This window comes from Culex pipiens, chromosome 1 (genome assembly GCF_016801865.2).
Source record: "Culex pipiens pallens isolate TS chromosome 1, TS_CPP_V2, whole genome shotgun sequence".
Lineage (NCBI taxonomy): Eukaryota > Metazoa > Arthropoda > Insecta > Diptera > Culicidae > Culex > Culex pipiens.
The window spans coordinates 11,133,913-11,154,256 of NC_068937.1; the positions used below are offsets into that span (position 1 = coordinate 11,133,913).

At 38.9% G+C, this 20,344-nt stretch overlaps 1 protein-coding gene and 1 long non-coding RNA gene across 8 annotated transcripts in view; one reads left to right on the forward strand and one right to left on the reverse strand.

Annotated features, from left to right (window-relative positions):
• The window catches only part of LOC120430783 (uncharacterized), a 185,463-nt gene that overhangs the window by 38,684 nt on the left and 126,435 nt on the right, over positions 1–20,344 (forward strand). Inside the window, exon 1 of one of the 7 annotated variants that reach the window (XM_039595914.2) lies at positions 153–1,028. The exons of the other annotated variants lie outside the window; for them this stretch is intronic. The gene's annotated coding sequence lies outside the window, so the exon portion shown is untranslated. Of the gene's footprint in view, positions 1–152; positions 1,029–20,344 lie in introns of those variants that run through there. 7 annotated transcript variants of the gene reach the window in all.
• Positions 15,502–20,332, reverse strand: LOC120430849 (uncharacterized). Its single transcript, XR_005607749.2, has 3 exons — positions 20,190–20,332; positions 16,352–16,421; positions 15,502–16,287 (listed from the first exon to the last, which is right to left on the reverse strand). It is a non-coding gene; the product is annotated as an uncharacterized LOC120430849 (long non-coding RNA).

The window sequence follows — 20,344 nt, forward strand, 5'->3', positions numbered from 1 at the left end:
TTCTCGTCCCAACCTCGCGCTCTTGCCCGCCAAACTTGTATGCAAAGCCATGCTCTCCGATCGCGCGCTCGCGCGCTCGTTCAACCGAGGGGTTCTCCAGCGGTTCCCGGCCGAACGTCGGCTCAGTTGCGTTGCTGGCGCGACCACGGAGACAGGGTCGCCTACTCTGGATTGTCGTCGTTCTCGAACGGCATGTTGTGTTGATTTTGAGCGATTAAATTTTGTGCGTTTTTCGAGTTATACACCTTTTGAAGATTTATAGCGCGGTGTTCTGAGGATCGTAAAAGCGTCGTTGAGAGCAGTGCAGAGCAGCATAGTGTGTTGATTTGATTAATCACCCCCTGGGCGGTTTGTTCAGCGGCAGCGTGCTATCGACTTCGATTTAAGTGCGTGTGATTTTGATTGGCTCCATTTTAGGAAGTCTCGGCGCACAGTGCAGCCAGTCAGACGCGCGCCTTTAGTGAAGTTGACAAGTGAGAATAAATTAAGCAGCGGGGCAGGTTGGCTCAGATCGTAGACCGGGGCGTCCAAAGCTGTCCACCGAGATTAGCGAAGCAAAACATCACAAAAAAAAAATACTAAAGCAGAGTCAGTGAACGTGAAGTTGGAGTTGATAGTGGAGAGTCGTACACCTCGAGGGGGGGTTGTATGTGAAAAATAAAAGTGTCGTGCTGATTTATGGCATGTTTGAGTGTGTGTGCCCGGCCCAAGAAATGTCTTCCTGATGTAACGAGCCTAACCTCTCTCACCACAACCTGGTCGTAGGTATTCGCGCCGCGCTGAGTTCAACAAATTGGATTAGAGCGCATTAGAGGAAACTTGTGTGTCTGTGTGACAGTTGCGTGCGGTAGCCCGGGGTAATTCGCGCTGGAGGTCGATTAGATTTTGTCGGGCGTAGCGGAATTGACACTTGTCGCGGCGGCGTCGGGAAGAATCGCCGACCTCAAGGACGCGATCCAAATTTAAGGCTGGGAAGTTCTCGCGCGCGGATTCGGAGTTGGTTGGTTTTGCTGTTGCCAGTTTGACAGGTGAGTTGGTGATTTGGTGATCTGCCTGTCTAATTGTGAGTTAAACGACTCGGCTGGGAGTGGGTGGAGGTGGTGAGGAAGCCGGCACCGTTTGATAAACCTCCGCGCTAAATGGTGGTTTGAGTGTGCGCACGGATTAAGGGGCTCGCGTTTCCGCGACAGGTTGAACGATCGCGGTTCTAATATCGGGTTACATGTTTAGTCAAGTACTGCGTTAAAAGGTGAATATTAGAAGGTTGGGGTTTGATTAGCGATGTTTTGGGGTTGACACTTTATAATACACCCCTCCTAAATCAGTTTTGACGGATTGACAACAACAAATACAAGTTAAACTTAACTATTTGCTTTTGAGAAATTGATACTTTTGAACTAACCGCAAACGTTTACTCACAATTTCACAACAAAACAAAAGGTTATGATGTTTTCTATTGTTAAATACCTTCTATCTGTAGTCATATGCAAAATGCAGAAAAGTATTTTTTTTTAGCCGAAATATTTTAAAAATCTAAAATAAATATGTATTGTACAAATTTCATTTATAGTTTTTGTCGAGGGCGATGTGAGGTTCTACCGTCTGAAATTTGTAAAATAACATGGTAAAAAATGTGCAAATGTAAGGTGTAATTTTGGAAGGTTGAATGTTACCTGTTAAATGATGTAATTTTACCTCAATTTAGACTGAAAAAAATGTAAATATTTAAAAAATAATATTTTTTTCCTAAAGTTTTGCATCTTTTTCCAATTTGTGGTCCCAAATTTCAAAATTTGTAAAAACAATAAAAAAAAAACTCGTTGATTACAAATGCATGAATTAACGTTATACATTCACAGTTGATAATAATCATGGTAATATTACATCTGGGAATGATTACATCTTTTATATCAGGAAAATGTGTAATTTTCTATCAAAAAATGTGTAAATTTCGTTACACATTTATCGTCTAAATTGAGTCATCATAAAACTGGTAAAATTGAACCTTCAAAATTTACACAAAAAAAATTGTGTCGCATTCTATTTTTTGCAATCAATTTGAACTTTTTTTTCTATGAAAATTTATTTTTTTAGCTATATTTTTTTTATCCTGATATCGGGAAATTTTTAAGGGGTTGGGGGCGAAGACAAAAAAAATGAAATATAATTGCATTTGCCTGGATAAAAAAAATCATTAAAATTTTATCCATAGATCAAAATGATCAGCTTTTGTGCTTCGAAAAACATTACTTCTCTTGTTTTATGTTTTTCTTGCTTAATTTGTATTTATCATGGGTTTCTGTGTGATTTTTTCCGATAGTTTTTGGCTTATTAATTTTGACAACCATATTACTTTTGCCTTTTTATTAAATTTTCTTATTCTTACTGTAACTTTTTAAATATTTTTGTGCTTAATTTTTAAGTTTTCTGCTACTATTATTATTGAAATTTATAAAAAATTACAAAGGGACATAGTATGGGGCATTAAAAATACTGGATACTTATTTTTACATAAACAAAGGTAATGTTATTTAAGAAACAACCACCTTTTTTTTGTGAACATTGGCAAAAAAAGACAAACTAACCCTAAAATTTCTAATGCTTTTGAAAAACTTAAAATTGGTTGAAAAAAAAATTGACGAAGTTGTGTCGTTAAGGGTTAATAATTTATTTAAAAAAGAAAAAAAAAAGATTTTTGTTGATATCTTTTTCAATAAATGCATAAAATTATATTAATACTAAAAAAAGCTTCAACAGTTTTGAATTTTCATTTGTTTGAAAAATTTATGATTTTTTATTATTATTTATTTTGTATTTTGACTGTAGGTTTTGAACACAGAATTTAGGCAAAACATATTTTTTGAGTTATAGTTTTGTTTTAAATTTATGTAAGAAATTTGGATTAAAAAAATAAATTTCAGAAGCTTTCCAAAGAAAAAGATGATTTAAAATTTTAAACAAATAAACATATTTTTTTCAGAAATTTAAAATTCTGCATTGCATTATTTAAAAAATATATTAAATAAATAAAATTTGTATTATAAGATTTTTCTTTAAAGAAATTCACTTGAAAACTAATAAAACTTTAAATGTATTGATAAGTTTTCGCAATAATTTGTTTTGGCCTTCCTTGTAAAAAATCAAAAAATCAGGGGGAAAAAAATAGCTGTCGAAAATTTTAATTTTCATTGTAAATACTTGTAAAATTGATTTTTAATTATTTAAAGTACATTGCATTTAACGTTTATCTTTATAGTTTTAATCAAATAGGGCAATTTGGGACCTTTTAAAATTTTAATTTGGGACCACGAATTGAAAAAAGTTACCACACTTATAAGTACATGAATTAATTGAAATTTTGCAAATTTTTGATAGTAATAATTTTTTTATTGATACTTATTGCTTCATAAAAAATGAGCTTGTGATTGAATATTTGTCTTTTTTTTAGAAAATATTTTCCATCTCTTAAAATCCCATGCTTGTAATAATTGCATATTAAAACATAAGAATTTATATATTTAAAACCTCAAAGTTAAAAAATAAAACTAAAGAAAAATATAAATTGAGTTTTTGAGATTTTACGAAAACTTAAATACATAGGGAAACAGTATGCCTTTTGACGTTCGATTAAAAATTTCCCCCAAGACTTATAAACTCAAAAATATTTAGTATTCAAAATATAAAATTGTAACAAATACAATTTTACATACTGACTTAAGAATTGAGTACTAACCTTAGGAAAAACTTAACATAAATAAAAGAAAAAAAAGAAAAATAAATATAAAAAAATAGAAATTTTAGTTACTGAATCGTTCAATATTTTATGGATCATGTAATTTTATGCGAAATTTGATGTATTTTCGAATTTGTATTAACTTTGGAAGGTCACTGTTTCAATTGGATCAAAATTTTACATTTTAAAATGTCGTGTTTTTATAACTTTGCAGTGTTATTATTTTAGACTGTAACAATGTTCAACAAAGTTATGAGCAGACAATTTAAAAAAGTAACTTTCTCAACACTTTTTTTCTAAGATCGCAATAACTTTGTAGAATATTGTCACTTTCTAAAAAATAACTTTGCAATTTTACAAAAAAAAAAACTCAAAATTTATAACGAAAATATTTGCTCTGGATGAACAAATTGCCCATCTGGGTATTGCAGATTTGAAAAGTTTATTATATTTCCCATAAAATGACATTTTCCTAAATGTTTTAATATCCACGCTCCACAAGGGGGGAAATTGAGGATTTAAAATTTCATGCAAAATGTACACTCTTAAGCAAAAAGTTCTATAACTTTCCAAGGTTAACTTTTTATGCAACCTTCTGAAATTTTAAAATGATGGATCTGATTTGGGCCTAATTCAAAATTTGAATTTGTAACTAAAAGAGGAAAGGTAAACCCACATTTGTTTAATGTTCAAAAAGCAAATCAAATGTTATTTCCATAGAGTTAAGGCTAACTATAAGAAAGAGCAGCTTTTAAATCGACGAAATTTACAAATCTTACCAGATGGATCGTAAATTCAAACTAGACCCAATATAGGGACATTTGGCCTATCTTATTTCCTCTTATTTCGACATTTTCAACTCTAATGGAATTCCTCCTGGACACCAAATCTGCCTCTTCTAACTAAATTGATACCACAGCATGACAACCGACTACGGACGACCACGACAACAGAACATTTAATCAAAACTATCCAAAGAATTGGAATTTATGCCCGCGACGCGACTCTGCCATCCTCGCCGCGCACCACAAACCTACGCAAATTCTTTGCCAATTCTGGACCGAGAGGTTCTAGCTCTCCCAGTCTCCAACTGTCAACCGAGGGGGTTCATTGGCCGTCGTCGCCGCCGAGTTGGGCCCGGTTTTTATCAATTATCTATGGAGGAAATGCGTTACCGAATAACACACATATCTTGTCATGTTGGAGCTCGAGGTTGGAGAACTGGTTCCTTCGGCGGGGAGAAGTTTTTTAATCGCTCTCGAGCGCAAAACTATGCAAAATCATGCTCTGATTTAAGAGGGTTTCCCCCTCCCGAAAACAACCTACTAACGCGCTCGATTGGTTCAAATTGAACTGCAAACGAGGCTTAGACTTGTGACAGGTTGGTATTTCTGGGCGCGCGCGTCGTGGGCAACTCTCCGGCGTTGATAGCGACCCAAAGTAAACCTGGACCTGCTGTGAGATTTAAAAATGTTGTATTTGTCTGGTTGCGCAGATATTGCGCGTTCTGTGTCGGGATTGTACAACAAGCCCCATTATATGATAATTATCGCAATCGGAGAGGTGATCTCCCGGAGGGAACGTTCTAAACCTGGAGTTTCGTCCCACGCGCAGCCTTCCTTTGTGGCGCCGATCGATTGTTGTGAGTCATAACAAAAAGGCGCTCTTTCTTCTTCCTGAAGATTTCCCCCCCTCGAAGGACTTGGACAAGGATCGAACTTTGACCGAGTTCAACGAGCCCCCTCTTCCGTCAGGGTCATCCAAAGCTGTAAATCAGGCGTCGTCGACGCCGTTTCGCGTGCACCTCAGCACTAAGTCAGCACTAGTTTTGCAAACAAAAGGCTTTGTTTTTGGGGCGGCGGCGGTGGCGGCGATGCAACTCCCCTTCCTTGCAGTGCGTCGTATATAAATACAACTCCCAGGAAATGTCAGGCCCGGTTAATATCAAAAAAACGGTGCGCGCTGGTCACCTCTCACAATTGAGAGAGGGTATTGACAGCAAAAGTCAAATAAATTACCGTTGCGTGACTTGGCGCGGGGCTAAGCGGTTCGGACTTGGAAGTGATGGCCGGGGCCCAGGACGAGAATAAAGAAACAGTTTGTTGCTTCAAAGTTATGAAAGGACGGGGGTTTGCGTGTTGCGAGAGAGTGAGAAAAAAAAATGATTTAGTAACTCATTTACGATTTTCCCGAGGACTTTTTATTTTTTTGAATAAATGTTTAATTTTTGCAAATGTTGTCAATGTGTATCTGACTACACATTACTATTAAATTAGATTACATTAATTAAACTAAATTAAATAAAAATTTAAAGGTTAAATTTAAAAAAATCTGAAAAATACCAGATAAATTGCGTGATTAAATTAGTTAAATTTAATTAAATAAAAAATTAAGAGGTTAAATTTAAAAAATCTAAAAAAAAAATCAGATAAATTGCGTTAAAAATTATACGTGCAAATTAGGTTATTAACTTTAAAAGATCATTACTATGAATTTTGAAAAAAGTTGAACTCTGGAAGGTTTAAAACTTGAAAATTGAATATTACATACCTATTTATTTATATTGCGAAGTAATTTAACCTGATTTGATTTTACAAAAACAATTACACATAATTACATGTAAATTTACATACAATCGAAAATAAGCCCACATTATTAGATGTAATATTACCATGACTATTTTTTACTGCATTAACAATGTAATGAATAATTAAAAATGGAAAGCTGAAATTTTGATGGTTGAATATAACCTCGTTTTCCATGTAATGTTACCTACATTTTATGGAAAGATGTAAATAAACAGTTTTTTTATTATACATTTCTCTGGCACATAATCTGTCCAAATTCTCAGATGTAAAATTTAAATGTTTCAATAGCACTGAAAGCTTATTAGCTCCTTATGACAAAAAGTTAAAAAAAAAAACCAAAAATCTGGTTAATTATCCCATTCACCTACTCTGCTTAATACGATTCCAAGCCATTCCATTCGTGTTTGATGCGCAAGCAGTGAAAAAAATTGAATATTTGTGAGTTAGAAATTTGAAGGTTTGAATGTTAAAAAAAAAATCACAAAGAAAAATGTGTCCTTTTGATCAGTTTCCGATGTAAAATTAAACTTTTTTTGGCACAACATTTTTCATGAATTTTCAGAAACTGATGAAATTACGTAGGAGAAGTGGAATTTTCGTCTCTTTTTTGTAATCTTGTTTCGACACTTCCATTGAAAAAGAAGTTAATCAACACTTTCAAATATTCAACTCGCTGTTAATTTGATTTTTTACTTTTGAAAAAAAATTCAAATTCTTAGAAGTAAAGGAAAAAGATTGTAATTTTCATCAGATTTTTATGCAAATTTACACTTTTTTGACGCAAAATCTTTCATGTAAAAAAAAAGTAATTTTTCACCAGTAGTAACTTTCGCTTTGTGTTAAGGGGTTACATACATGTAGAAATTGACAAAATTTCATATTATAGAAAATTAAATAAATTCGATAAAAAGATGATTTTCAGTCATTCCTGAAAGTTTTAAGAAGTTATTACGTGACTGAACTGAGTAAGAGACGATTTATGTTCACAATTTTGCAATGCGCAAAGTGAACTGTCAAACTTTGTGAACGTTTTTCTCAAAACAACGAGTTGATTTACGGGTGCCACGATATCTTGAGATGGGATGGACCAAATTGGCTGAAATTTGGGATGAAGACTCTCAAGATATATCCCGTGTGCATGACGAAGCCCGATTTTAAAATTTTTCTTTTTTAAAAAAATACAAAAATCAAAAACTGTCGATTTTGTATATGAAAAACATTAAAATATTTTTATCTTTTTTTTTAAACTAAGTTTTTGAAAATCGGCCTTCGTCATCCACACAGTACCGGTTTAACGAGTCTTCACCAAAATTTTGAGCCGATTTGGTCAAAGCAGTGTTGAGATATCGTGGCACCCGTTTTTTGAAACAGATATTTTAAAATAGCTATATCTCGGCAATGGTATATCCAAATGTCTTCATATTTATTTTGTTAATAGATTAAAATGTATATTTTAATGTACTGCAAAAAGATTTGAAAATAGTTTAAATGTGTGCTCATACCAACCTCTGCCATTTTTGACAATTTACATGAATGTAACCCCTTAAATTATCATTTATAGATTGATGGTACCAGATATTAAAATTTTTGTGCAATTTCCCCTTCCCCTTTTTAAATTGTCATTTATAGATTGATGGAACCAGTAATTAACATTAAATTTATTTAGCAATTTACTTTTAATTTTTTTTAATGGAGTTTCTTTTCTTTAAATTTTATTGTAAATAATTCATAATACTCACAATAAAAAAACCATCGTTATATTACACTTGAGAATGAGCTTTTATGTCAGAAAAATGTATAATTTTTCCAATATTTTATTTTAATTTACCTCCTGTGTAGTGTAACTTTTCCAGTCTACATTGAGGTAATATTACATCATAAAAGAGGTAAAATTAAACCTTAAAATTTTACAGCTTGCAAAATTACACATTTTAACTGTGCATTATACATTATATTGCATTATTTTAAATTTAAAAAAATATTTTCAAAAATTATTTGATGGTTGCAAAAATATGAAATTTGTGCATGCTTTGAAAAATAATTGCAACAGCTTTATATAAGTAATATTACATTCAAAGTAAGTAAATTTTAAAGTGCACATTTTCAATATGCCGATATGTTTTGTACTCTGTAAGAGACTGATGAAAATTTAATTGCCGAGGTGAAATTGTCGTCTTTTTCCATGTAATTTTATATTTTACACATTTATTCAAGTAATATTACATGAACAAGCAGTAAATTCACACCCGATTTTTTTTAAATTGCCGTATTCAGTTTTTACTGTGCATCAAATAAAAAAAATACATGTATTAGGGCCTTCTATCAAATGTTCAACTATTCTCTTCAAAGCTATCATTACAGTTATTAGTAGAAACAAAGACTTTTGAGTGAAAATCTAATTTTCGGGAGAGAAAGTACACCGCGACACTTCCTCACGCAACTTTCTTCCGACAACGCGACAAGAAAAACAAACAACTCAAACCACCATCACTCTAGAGTTCATGTCAACCCGAAAAAGGCAGAAGCAGAAAAAAAACAATCATTCAATTAAATCGCACACCTAAAAATTGTGTCACCAGCGGCGTCGCGCGCCCCGATAAAAAGCGGACGACATCCAACAAATGACGACAACAACAAAAAAGAAAGAGTTCATTGTTCCGCATTCCAGCCCGGGAGAGCCGCTGAGGGTCGACCCCAAATTGGCCGAAGCGCCGCCGACAACCCAATCTAGGTCGTCATCCGATGTTGTCGTCGGACCTATGAGTACAACCACACACACACACAATAGGCACATAAATAAACTCAATGAGTTTTGATTAATCGAAAGAAATGGGCTACCGATCGCGGGGTAGCAAACGAAGAAGACGACCGCGCAAGTTGGTTGTTCGGCAATCGTCGGGGTTGATTGTTCTAGCAGTGGTTGTTGGGTTGAGCAATGAATGGTAAATTAATGAAGACGTCGCGAGGCAGTTCGATAAACTGCGCGATGGTGAAATTACGGAGCTGGAAATTCATAGTTGGAGTTGGTATCTTAGGATTTGGAAAGGGATTGATCCTTTTAGGGCTGGTAGATTCGAAGATCTGGATTTCAGAACATCTCAAATTAGGTCAAAGTTCGTGGGGACATCTCTGGATACACAGTAAACAATTGTGTAAATTTGAAGGTGTAATTTTACTACCTCTTAAAATTACCTCTTTTATGATGTAATTTTACTTCAATTTTGACTGAAAAAATGTAATGTCATTTTTTCAGTCAAAATTGAAGTAAAATTACATCATAAAAGAGGTAATTTTCAGAGGTAGTAAAATTACACATTTTCATAGGTAAAATTACATGTTTTTCTGACATGTACCCTTTCCATGTTTTTTACTGTGTACTGTAATAAACTTGATTTTCTGGATTCAAGAACAATCGTTGACCCGATAGAATCGTATTGCAACAGCGGTAGACTGTAAGATCTACATTCCAGGACGCTTTGGATTGCAAGTAAGGATCCGCTTTGAGGCAAGAATGCGATCAACGAAAAACCTCCCAGAGTCAAACGTTACCCGCCCTTAATCCGGTCATCGGTAGAAAGTGAAACCCCCAAGTACCACCTCGCTCATCTGTCAAGCCCTGTCAAAACTGTCAATAAGCTCACAGCGCGCGCGCAGTCCCACTTATGTAATTGTCGAGGGCCCATCCCTCGGATGACGCGCGCTCACACGCTCCCCGGCTATGACAGATCGCCGCAATTAATTCTGATGCAACAATTTATTGTTGACCGCAAACCAAACGGCGAATACGCATATTTTATGCCCTCTGGACAAGTCCGCTGAGATTTATTGGTTCAAGCGCTGCTCTCTGGGAACATCATTATCGTCAATTTGTGTTGATCAATCACGGACCGATTACGTCGCGAACCTTAAGGTCTCGATGTAACGATCCTCCCGGGACGGCGGGAAAACAATGTTGTGTTGGATCACCCGAAGGGAGTTGGTTGTAAAAGGGCACACACTGGCCGCTGCGCGGCGATGATTTATGGATTCGACCGAGTTCAGGACCGCACGGTTGCGGTATTTAAGCACAGGTCAACGTGGTTGAAGGTCCCGAATTCGAAACCAAGTCATCGGATACCTTCAAGTATTCCGGGAATCGCGCTGAAGTCGGTCCAACCCAAAAACTGACAGCTTGAGTTGAGACGATCTCCAAACTCTCTGACAACCCCCTTGAATATCTCACGCGGCACGTGATCGATTTATCATCGATCAATGACCGCCGACGACGACGCGTCGTCGTCGCCGAGATTGAACCCGATGCAACGGGTTCTCGATCTCCCAAAAAATCCGGACCACCATGTCGCGCCCAGTAAACCCATGTCTGTGGTTTTGGGAATTAATTGAAATTAATTGACAAGCACTTGGCGGCACGGCTTTCTTGGCGTTGATCCGCTGCTCGTGATCGCGTTCTGAGTTCAAGACGGGAGTCGTCGTCGCCGCTGAGATTACCATCGTGGGCTTCGATTTGTCTCCGACGACGGGGAGTCGGGTTTGATTGGAGAACACGATTCGGCAATTAGAACTTCAATCGATGAGACTTGTCGATTGGGGCGGTAACAACCGCCCGATTGATTGGAGAAGTGATCGAGACTCTTCCGGGACACATCAATCTCTCGGCGGCTTCGGTTCCAAACCCCATGCAGCGTTCCCAAATTTGAGGTTATTCTCCTAGATCAAATCGCCCCATTAATTAGCGAACCGCTCCGCTCTTTAAACAAACTAAAATGGCCCGGTGCCGTGTGTTCCGTGGCAATCTGTCAAATTGCCACCGTCACGGCGGCGACTGTCGAAAGGCTTTCACGATATTAGTACAACCCGAAGGAAGCACTTGCAATTAGTCAATCCCTGCCCACCGATTTTTCTCTTCAAAGTCTCTCCCCATACTAAACTGGTCGTAGAACTCGTTCCCTTTATCCCCCGTCCAATAACGGAGCGCGGAGTCGAAGTCTCCCACAGCAGGAGCCCTTCTGGAGTGTTTGAACACGGCGGCTCAACGGCGCGCAAGAAAACATTAGTATTACATTAGCACGCATTTTAATACGTGTGGATCTGAACTGGTTGCATCGCTCGCGATCGCCGCCATAAATTAAAGTAACAGCCGCGCCGACCATAGACGAAGAATTCAATCCCATAAAGTATGCGCTTATGAAAGCCCCCGAAAAAAAAACGAACGAACCACGTCTAAGCCGCGATCGACAATTTATCGATCTTGATTACCGAATCAGCATAAAGTTGTCGCGACTGCGACTTCAAAAATGGTAATTGGAGATGCGTCCAGAACCTTCGGAGGGGGAGGGAAATTGAGAAGTCAGGCCCAGGACTCGCCCCATTCATCATCCTCCCCACAGCTCGCGATGATCTTCGGATCTTGCAGAAGGCAGACGACACAGATCTGGTCGGATTTTCAGACCCAGAGACCTGGAGGCCGGGCGATTCGTTATGCATGACTGCCCAGATATTGTGTAAAATGAGCCGAGGTCGGATTTATGGCTCGCATGGGTTGGTTGCAAGTAGCACTGGTTTTCGAAGCAACCGTCAGCCAACAACATTGATGCAGCAGCAGTTGGGCCAGGCAGCAGAAGTTGTTGGAGTGAAAGTTTTTAATTTGGTGTTTTGTAGTTTGCTTGACAAAGGGCGCTTGTTTTTTTTTTTTTGGAACGATTCGATAGACCTGCACAGAAAAAAAAATCATGGTAATATTACATCTGGGAAGGAGTACATCTTTTATGTCGGAAAAAAGGTGTAATTTTACCTCTGGAAATGTGTAATTTTACCACTTTTCTGGTGTAATGTTGCTTTTTAAGTCTAAATTGAGGTAAAATTACATCATTAAAAAGGTAATATTTGACCTTCCAAAATTACAGCTTCCAAATTTACATTATTTTTTTCTGTGTGGTTTTGCTCTGGTAGAATGGAATTCGTGTTGGGAAAAGCCATTGATTTGAACATATTTTTGTGAATTTAGGTAGATCTTTTGAAATCTTTTAGAATTTTTAGAAAAAAAAAAAAACAAATAATGTTCAAAATTTTTAATATTGCAAAAATTTCATTCAACTGAAAAAATTAAAAAAAACTGTTTATGAACAAAATAGGACAAAGTTTGGAAAATATACTGATGATCTCGCAACCCTGTTTAAATTATGATTGCCAAGGTAAAATATACTAAAAATAAATATTAGACTTGTTCTAGCGTTCTAGTGTTCTAGCGTGTTGCTCGTACTGACTCAGAGCAAGGGTGAGATGTAGGTGTAAGGGCAGTGCGTATTCACCGGGAACCTGGTGTATAAGATCGGTCAAGGCCCGTTCTTGCACTGAAAATTGTGATATTGCGAATTGCGACTTGATGAAGTAAGTTGTTCTAACATTTTTTATAAGTGTTCAAAACCATCTTTAAAAAGTTTAGTTCGACACTAAAAATTGCATAAAGAACATTTAAAAAATATTTCCTCTTAATTTCTCTTAAAAATAAGTGCCACTTTTTCAACCAAAACCAAAAAATGCTGTTCACTCATTTAAACTTAAAATGCAACATTTTTTTTTCTATGTGAGCTATTCTGCCGTTCTACGCATAATTGTCCCATGTCAGTTTTGGACGAATTTGACTTTATGACATTTTTAAGTTTAGTTTGATGTGTACTTTAAGAAAAAAACATAAAATCTGGTACTTTGTTCGCAAACTCAATAAAACAACACCAAGTCTGTTTGTCCCATCGTTAAACTTCTACGCATAATTGTCCCACCAAGTATTTTCTAACACGGAATCATCAGTTTTACTAAGCATTATGTCTTGTTTACCAGTTGTATATCAAGATAATTACAAATAAGGGTGATAAATTGCTAACTGGGGCGATTAGGGACACATAGGGCGAATAGGAACCCACGGGACAATTATGCGTAGAAACACAGAAATCGATCGAAAAATTTCAATCGCGTTTTTCTCAGTTCCACTTTTTTGAACATGGGACAATTATGCGTAGAACGGCAGTATTCTTTACCAAAACGGAAATGATTTTACTTATATTTTTTGAATTGGCTCAATTTTTTTGGGGCTTTTGGCCAAAAAGCAATTTTGTATCTTTGGTTCTCCCATACAAGTCTCCATTAGGGTGACAATGAAAAAATCGATTCGATTCCTTAGGCAGCAATAAGTAACTTTGAAAAATTTGAGCGAAATCGGTTAAGGGTTGGGAGTCGCTTTTTATCGTTGAATTTGGCGAAAACAAATCTTTTCGTACAAAAACGTCTTCTTTAACTCGTCATGGTTAACTCGGATCGTTTTGTGGTCTTCGACAAAGTTGTTTGCCATAAAATTTTACATAATAATCTCACACTTCACACTGATCCGACTCTTTTAACGTCACCTTTTGCCGGAATTTTGTTTTTTTTTCTTTTTTCCATACAATTTTTACGATTTTCCAATGCAAACTTCATCGATAAAAGGTGACCCTTAACCCTTAACCGATTAGGCTCAAAATTCGCACAGCTACATATTTTTACCCAAAGAATCAAGCCAGGGGGTATGACTTACGGTTTTCCAAAATTTTTATTTTTCTTGTCAACTTAGTCTCCATTCAATTTTAGCAGCTGTCCATATAAAAAAGGGAACACCCAAACGGCGGTTCCATGATTTTAATGCATGGCGGCATGAAAGTATATCAGAATCTGCATGAAAACTGTCCTCATGCATTTTTTGCGATATAGGGGTATGACATTTTTGCCCGTTACCGACAATTATCGACACTATCGACGGCTTTTTGGTTGTATTTCACAAAAAAAAACCTTTAACAGAACGAGGATTGAACCACCAACTTCTTGGTTATTGATCCGACGCGCTACCACCGCGCCATGGACGCTTGATGAAATGAGAGTGAAAGAGCATCAACATATGCTTCTCTTTTAAGTGTTGCTCGGGGACGGGCCAGCGTTATATGTGTTGGTGAGAACTGCAGATCGCTGAAATGTTTACAAGCGGGCAAAAATGATCTACGGGCTTGCTGCAAAACATGTTATAAAATGTGACATTTTCTGCAGCAAACGACTGTTTCAGATTTTGAGATATATTTTTCCTTGGGGTGTATCTGTTCCTTTAGAAATTTTTTTATCGGTCTTCGGCAAAGTTATTGATAAAAACTTTTCAGAATAATTGGTATCCGGAAAAATGCTGAATTTTAATTATCTTTTTTCACAAAATAATCAATTTCTTAAAATCTTAAAATTAGATAATTGGTATTTTATTTGCATTAGGGGACGAAAAACCGCAACTGTATAGCAATAAAAAAAAACAAAAATGTTGCCGCCGAGGTAGGATTCCATGAAAAAAAAATTCTGGGAAAAAAAATTTCTTGACATCTTGTTTTCTTCTTTTTTAAATTAAGGCCGTTGCAAATATTTTTTTGTAATTTCTATTTGTATTTTTTGCCTCACCCCTCGACTTTGGCCAGAGTTCTGGACATAAAATATTTGCAACGGCCTTAATTCAAATTTGCAGTCGAAAAGAACTTCAAAGATTTTTTGATACCGTTTTCAAGATATGGCCACTTGAAATTTTTTTTAGCTGACAAAATCCAGTTTTTTGACTTTTCAAAATAGTGTCCATGACTGTCCATTTCTTTAAATATGTATTTTCGAAATGTTTAGAAAATTCTAAATTAAATGTCCTAAGGGACGTTGATGACTGCACCTCTGGTTAATGCACACCCAAACGGCGGTCGCATGATTGTGTAACGATTCCGAGAGAGCGGAATCGGTGTGTTTATCATTACCGCAATACGTACCCTGACCAGTTTATCCGACTGCTCCTAGCACCTTTATCGGAGACAGAGACGGAGAGATCAGCGGGTGATGATGAACCAAATTTTGACCCTCACGAACCTATCCCATCCCTTGTTAGTCCTTATTACCGTCGACTCAGCCATGCTGACCTGCGGTATCGGTCACCCTATCCCACCCAATACAGCTCGCCGTAGTGGTTTGGCTCTCCGCGGACCTGACCCCTCGTTGACAGTAGGTTGGCAACAATATTCGCCCGCTGTCAAATCGGCCACGGCCGCTTCGCCCGCCTCGGCGGCGAAGGGACCGTTCCAGCTAAGGCCAAGGAACCGTTTCTTTCTTCTTGTGTGAGCTGTGAGCGAGTCAACACCGTTTCTTTTAATTTGTGCTAAAGGAGTGGTTTATTTAAGCTTGCCCGCGAGTGCCTGAACGTGTCTGGGGGACACCGGAGGACAGGGAGGCTTCAAATCCGCCGTTGACCGCAACCCGTTACAGCAGCCCACCGGAAGTGATCGTGGTCGGCCGCCGCGGATAATCGCCAAGGAGCCAGCGGTGAACCACGAGCCAGAGGCAGCATCCTGTCCGGACAAATCCTGCGCCGCCGGGAGTTGTCGGAGGAGGTGAGTCTGATCCTTGTTGTGATCCGAGTCCGCGTCTTCGCTAAACGTGCGAAGAGCGACTGGATTTGCCCAGTAGGGGGCGTATTGTGCGAACGTATTCCATCGTTTTCTCTCTCTTTGTTTCGTTGCAGACCCACCCTAACCTCATAGCTCTACCGACGCCACGAGTCTGCCCGGTCAAAGAGAGGGCATCGCACGAACGCATGTGCATGTAGTATTAATTTTAAGATTATTGAACTTTCTGTTCCCAATAAAAGACCCGGAAGCTCCCGGGGTTTACTGGTCGAAAAAATCAAGTTACATTGGCGCCCAACCGGTGGGATTTTGAGAACGTTACACCGATAACGAACAACGCGGATTTCGGCAGCTCGTCACGTCTAGGCTATTGAGGTTTGGAGTGGGTTTGTGCGTGAAAACCGGAGTAAGTAGAGTTGATCGGTTTATATGATTTGAGCTCATTTTGGTAACGTTCTTGGATCATACTGGGAGTTTGTTGGGATATTGGGTTGGGTTCAGCGATTCAGTTCAATTAGAACACCTGTAAGTGCAATTAAACTAATTAAAAGACAAATAAAACACAAATATTAAAATTTTATTTATACCATTCAAACAAATCGTTCTTTTTCGATTCTAAACCGATTTTGCCATATTTAAAGTCAAACTCGCCCTAATCTGAAAATAAAAATGGATCCAAATTTATTATTTGAAGATGAGTTGGCATACGAACTCGAAATTCGAAACATCGTATTATCTAAAGGTAGGAAACGTGCACTAAAGGGGGCCCTCGCGCAGGAAAGTGAAGGTACGGAAATTACCCCCACTGAATCACAACATGACCCCGCTAAGGAAATTGTTACGTGTAACGAAAAATTAGGTCAAATTGAACTTCAACTAGGTAAAACGTCTACTCACAAAAACCTAAGCGATCTTTTGACTCTCGAAACGCGGTTGAAGCACCTTCTTGGCCGACTAGAACGAATTTTCACGCGAAGCGAATCGATTCAAAAAGAAAAAACCAAATTAGTGACGCGGTGTAAAACTGTTGAAGCAATGGTTTCAACATCTAAAACTGCACTAAAACCAGGAATATCACCTAAACCTACCCCTGAACACTCTTCTACTGATTCTAGCTCAGAAGATGAAACTAAAAAGAAAGGAAAAGGCGCGATCCCCAAAATTCCAAAAATCGACGTAAACCTAATAAACAAATCTATTGAACAATCAATACACACAGCGAATTCTCTCCAAACTTTCGTTCAGCAGCAGGAGAACTTTAACAACCAACTTATGAACATGCAACAACAAATGGCGACACTTTTGTCCACCCTAACGAGTCAAGCCCAAAACAACCTGAGAATAACACCCCCTCCCCCTTTTCCTAACCCACCACCCCAAATCAATCCTCAAACCCATCATCCCCCTCCTCACAAAAGAATATCACCTGTTTCAAAATGGGACCTCCAGAAATTCTCAGGTGATAGGAGATTCCCAAGTGTTAACGAGTTCATTTCTATGGTGGAGATGTTCGCCGCAGGTGACCAGTTAACAAACGCAGAACTTGGACAGTCAGCCGTACACCTGTTTGAGGGAACTGCTCTCCACTGGTACAGTGGATTACACAGGGAGCTTAACAACATTCCCGTAGATGATAAGTGGAAAGAAATCAAACGCAATTTGAGGATAGATTTTCTGCCAGTGGATTACGACGATCGCCTAACAACCCAGATAGAGAACCGCCTCCAGGGACCAGACGAACCGAAAAAAAACGAAACGAAACTATTGGCACTACGCCCCCCGGGGCATGGCCTTCCTCTAACGTGGGATTTCTGCTCCAGCGCCTCTGACGAGACAGGAGAAACCGGGACCGACGTTTTACTTCACCATCCGATAGAAGCTCAGTGGATAAGGCGGGAATCGAACCCGCGTCTCATAGCATCATCGGGATCGGCAGCCGAAGCCGCTACCCCTGCGCCACGAGACCCACCAGACGAACCGTTCAGTGTATATTCGGCCTCGATGCAGTTTCTGTTCGCACAGAAAGCTGTACCCCTTCAGGAAGGAGAAAAACTGCAACTGATCAAGAAAAACATGAGCCCTTCATACTTATCTAAACTAACATTTGAAGAGGTCACAACGCTGGAAGTTCTTAAAAGTAAGTGCCGAGAGGTTGATAAAACCGAAGCCCTAGTCAAGAGACACACCAAGATGTTCCCTGTTCCATACGCTGAACCATCGTTCCAGTACAGGAAACCACGCTCGTTCACCAACCGACATGTTGATGAAGTCGAAGAATGCAGCGTTCAAACGGACCGCAGTGACATAGACGACGACGAAGCAGTTGACGCCATCTCTCCAGCCCTAAAGGACGAGGCCAGCAACGGAAGGGAGAGAAAAAGAGTAAAGCCGAAGAAGAGGGAATGTTTCAACTGTTCCGAAGAGGGACATTTCTTCAAAGACTGTCCTCAGAAGCGGAAGGAGTTTTGCCAGAGATGCGGGTGTCCCGGAGTCAAAGCGGCAAATTGCCAGAAGTGTCGCACCCCTTTGGGAAACTAGATCATGGATTCGAGGACGTGAGTCAACTCGAATCCAAGTCAGCAAATAATCAGACTCCCAAACAAATCCCATCGCCACATTCCTGTTTCTGTCTTGACATATGGTCAGAGATCCCTCTTGCCCAATTTCAAACCTATTTTGACCAAATTATTTCCGAAATTGTCCATTTTCAAGATGATCCGCGCTATTTTTCTGAAGTCGTGATCAACAACAAAATTGCCCGGGGATTGGTTGATTCCGGAGCAACTTGCACACTGATCGGTAAAGGCTATGAACAGTTAGTCGGTCCTCCAACGGTAATCAACCCCCTAAATAGAAGCATACGCACTGCAGATAATACATCCCACAAGATCTTAGGGTACTGCTTAATACCAGTAACTTTCAAAGATAACACTCACATTATGCCTGTACTAGTAGTCCCGTCTATCCCCAAACCACTAATACTTGGAGTAGATTTCGTCAAAAGATTTAGTTTGATGCCGAGTTTGGAGGTCTCAAGCGTGGAAATCGAAGAGAAGTGTAATGCTACCGAACACGAGCTGACCGACCAACAAAGACAACAGCTGATCGAAGCAGTCAAACTCTTCAAAGTGGCAGATGGAGCCACCCTAGAACAAACCATCGTGGATGAACATTCGATTAACACCGGAGAAGCGAAGCCGGTCAAACAACGTCATCATCCGATCTCACCGTACGTCCAGAAGAAGGTAGATGCAGAACTCGACAGAATGCTCCGGCTTAGGGTAGTAGAACCGTGCCATTCACCTTGGAACTCACCAGTTGTGGCAGTGAAGAAGGACGAAGAAAGAGTTCGACTATGTTTGGACAGCCGGAAATTGAACAGCGTCACGGTTCCCGACGCTTATCCACTCAACCACATCGGGCGCATTTTAGGCAGGTTCTCATCAACGAAATTCCTTAGCACCATTGACCTCCGCGACGCGTTTTGGCAAATTAATCTTGAATCAAATTCCAGACCGAAAACGGCTTTTTCAATAGCTGGCCGAGGTCAATTTCAATTCCGTGTCATGCCTTTTGGACTCAACAATAGCGCACAAACACTAGTCAGAATAATGGACCAAATTCTAGGCCCGGATTTAGAACCGTCAGTATTTGTTTACCTCGATGATATCGTTGTGGCCACCGATACTTTCGAAGAGCATATCAAAGTTCTGTCTGAAGTGGCAAATAGACTTCGCGACGCCAACTTCTCAATCGGACTTTCAAAATCAAATTTCTGTAAAAAATCAATAAAATTTCTAGGGCACATTATCAGCGACAAAGGTCTTTCCGTTGACCCGGAGAAGACCCAATGCGTAAGAGATTACCCGGTTCCAAAATCCCACACCGAAATCCGCCGATTTATAGGCATGGTTTCGTGGTACTCAAGATTCATCGAAAATTTCTCAAATTACACTGCTCCTATCAATGATTTATTAAAACTCAAAAAGTTTCAATGGACACCTGAAGCAGATCAAGCTTTTGAACAGCTAAAACTAAAGTTAGTCACACCTCCTATCCTAGGAATCCCAGACTACAACAAACAGTTCATTATCCACTGTGACGCCTCAGACCGCGCGGTTGGTAGTGTGCTAGTTCAAGGAGAAGACGAAGATATGGTAACTATCGCGTACTTTAGTAAGAAACTATCACCTACAGAACGGAACTACTCATCTACAGAACGAGAATGTCTAGCAGTGATCCTATCGATTGATAAATTTCGTCCGTACATCGAAGGCAGCGAGTTCAAAGTCTACACCGATCACGCGTCGTTGCTGTGGCTTAAAAACGTGAAACACTCTAATGGCAAACTAGCCCGCTGGGCGATGCGACTTCTTGAAAACAAAGCGGAACTCTTCCATCGAAAAGGAAAGTTGCATGTGGTACCTGACGCGTTATCCAGGGCGGTGGTTGAACAGCTGCAGGTGTGCACGTTGGACTCCACCGATGCTTGGTACACCGACATGGTCCAAAACATCAAAGATGTTCCCGCGCAGTTCCCGAAGTTCAAGCTCGTGGACAACAAACTGCTGAAGTTGTGC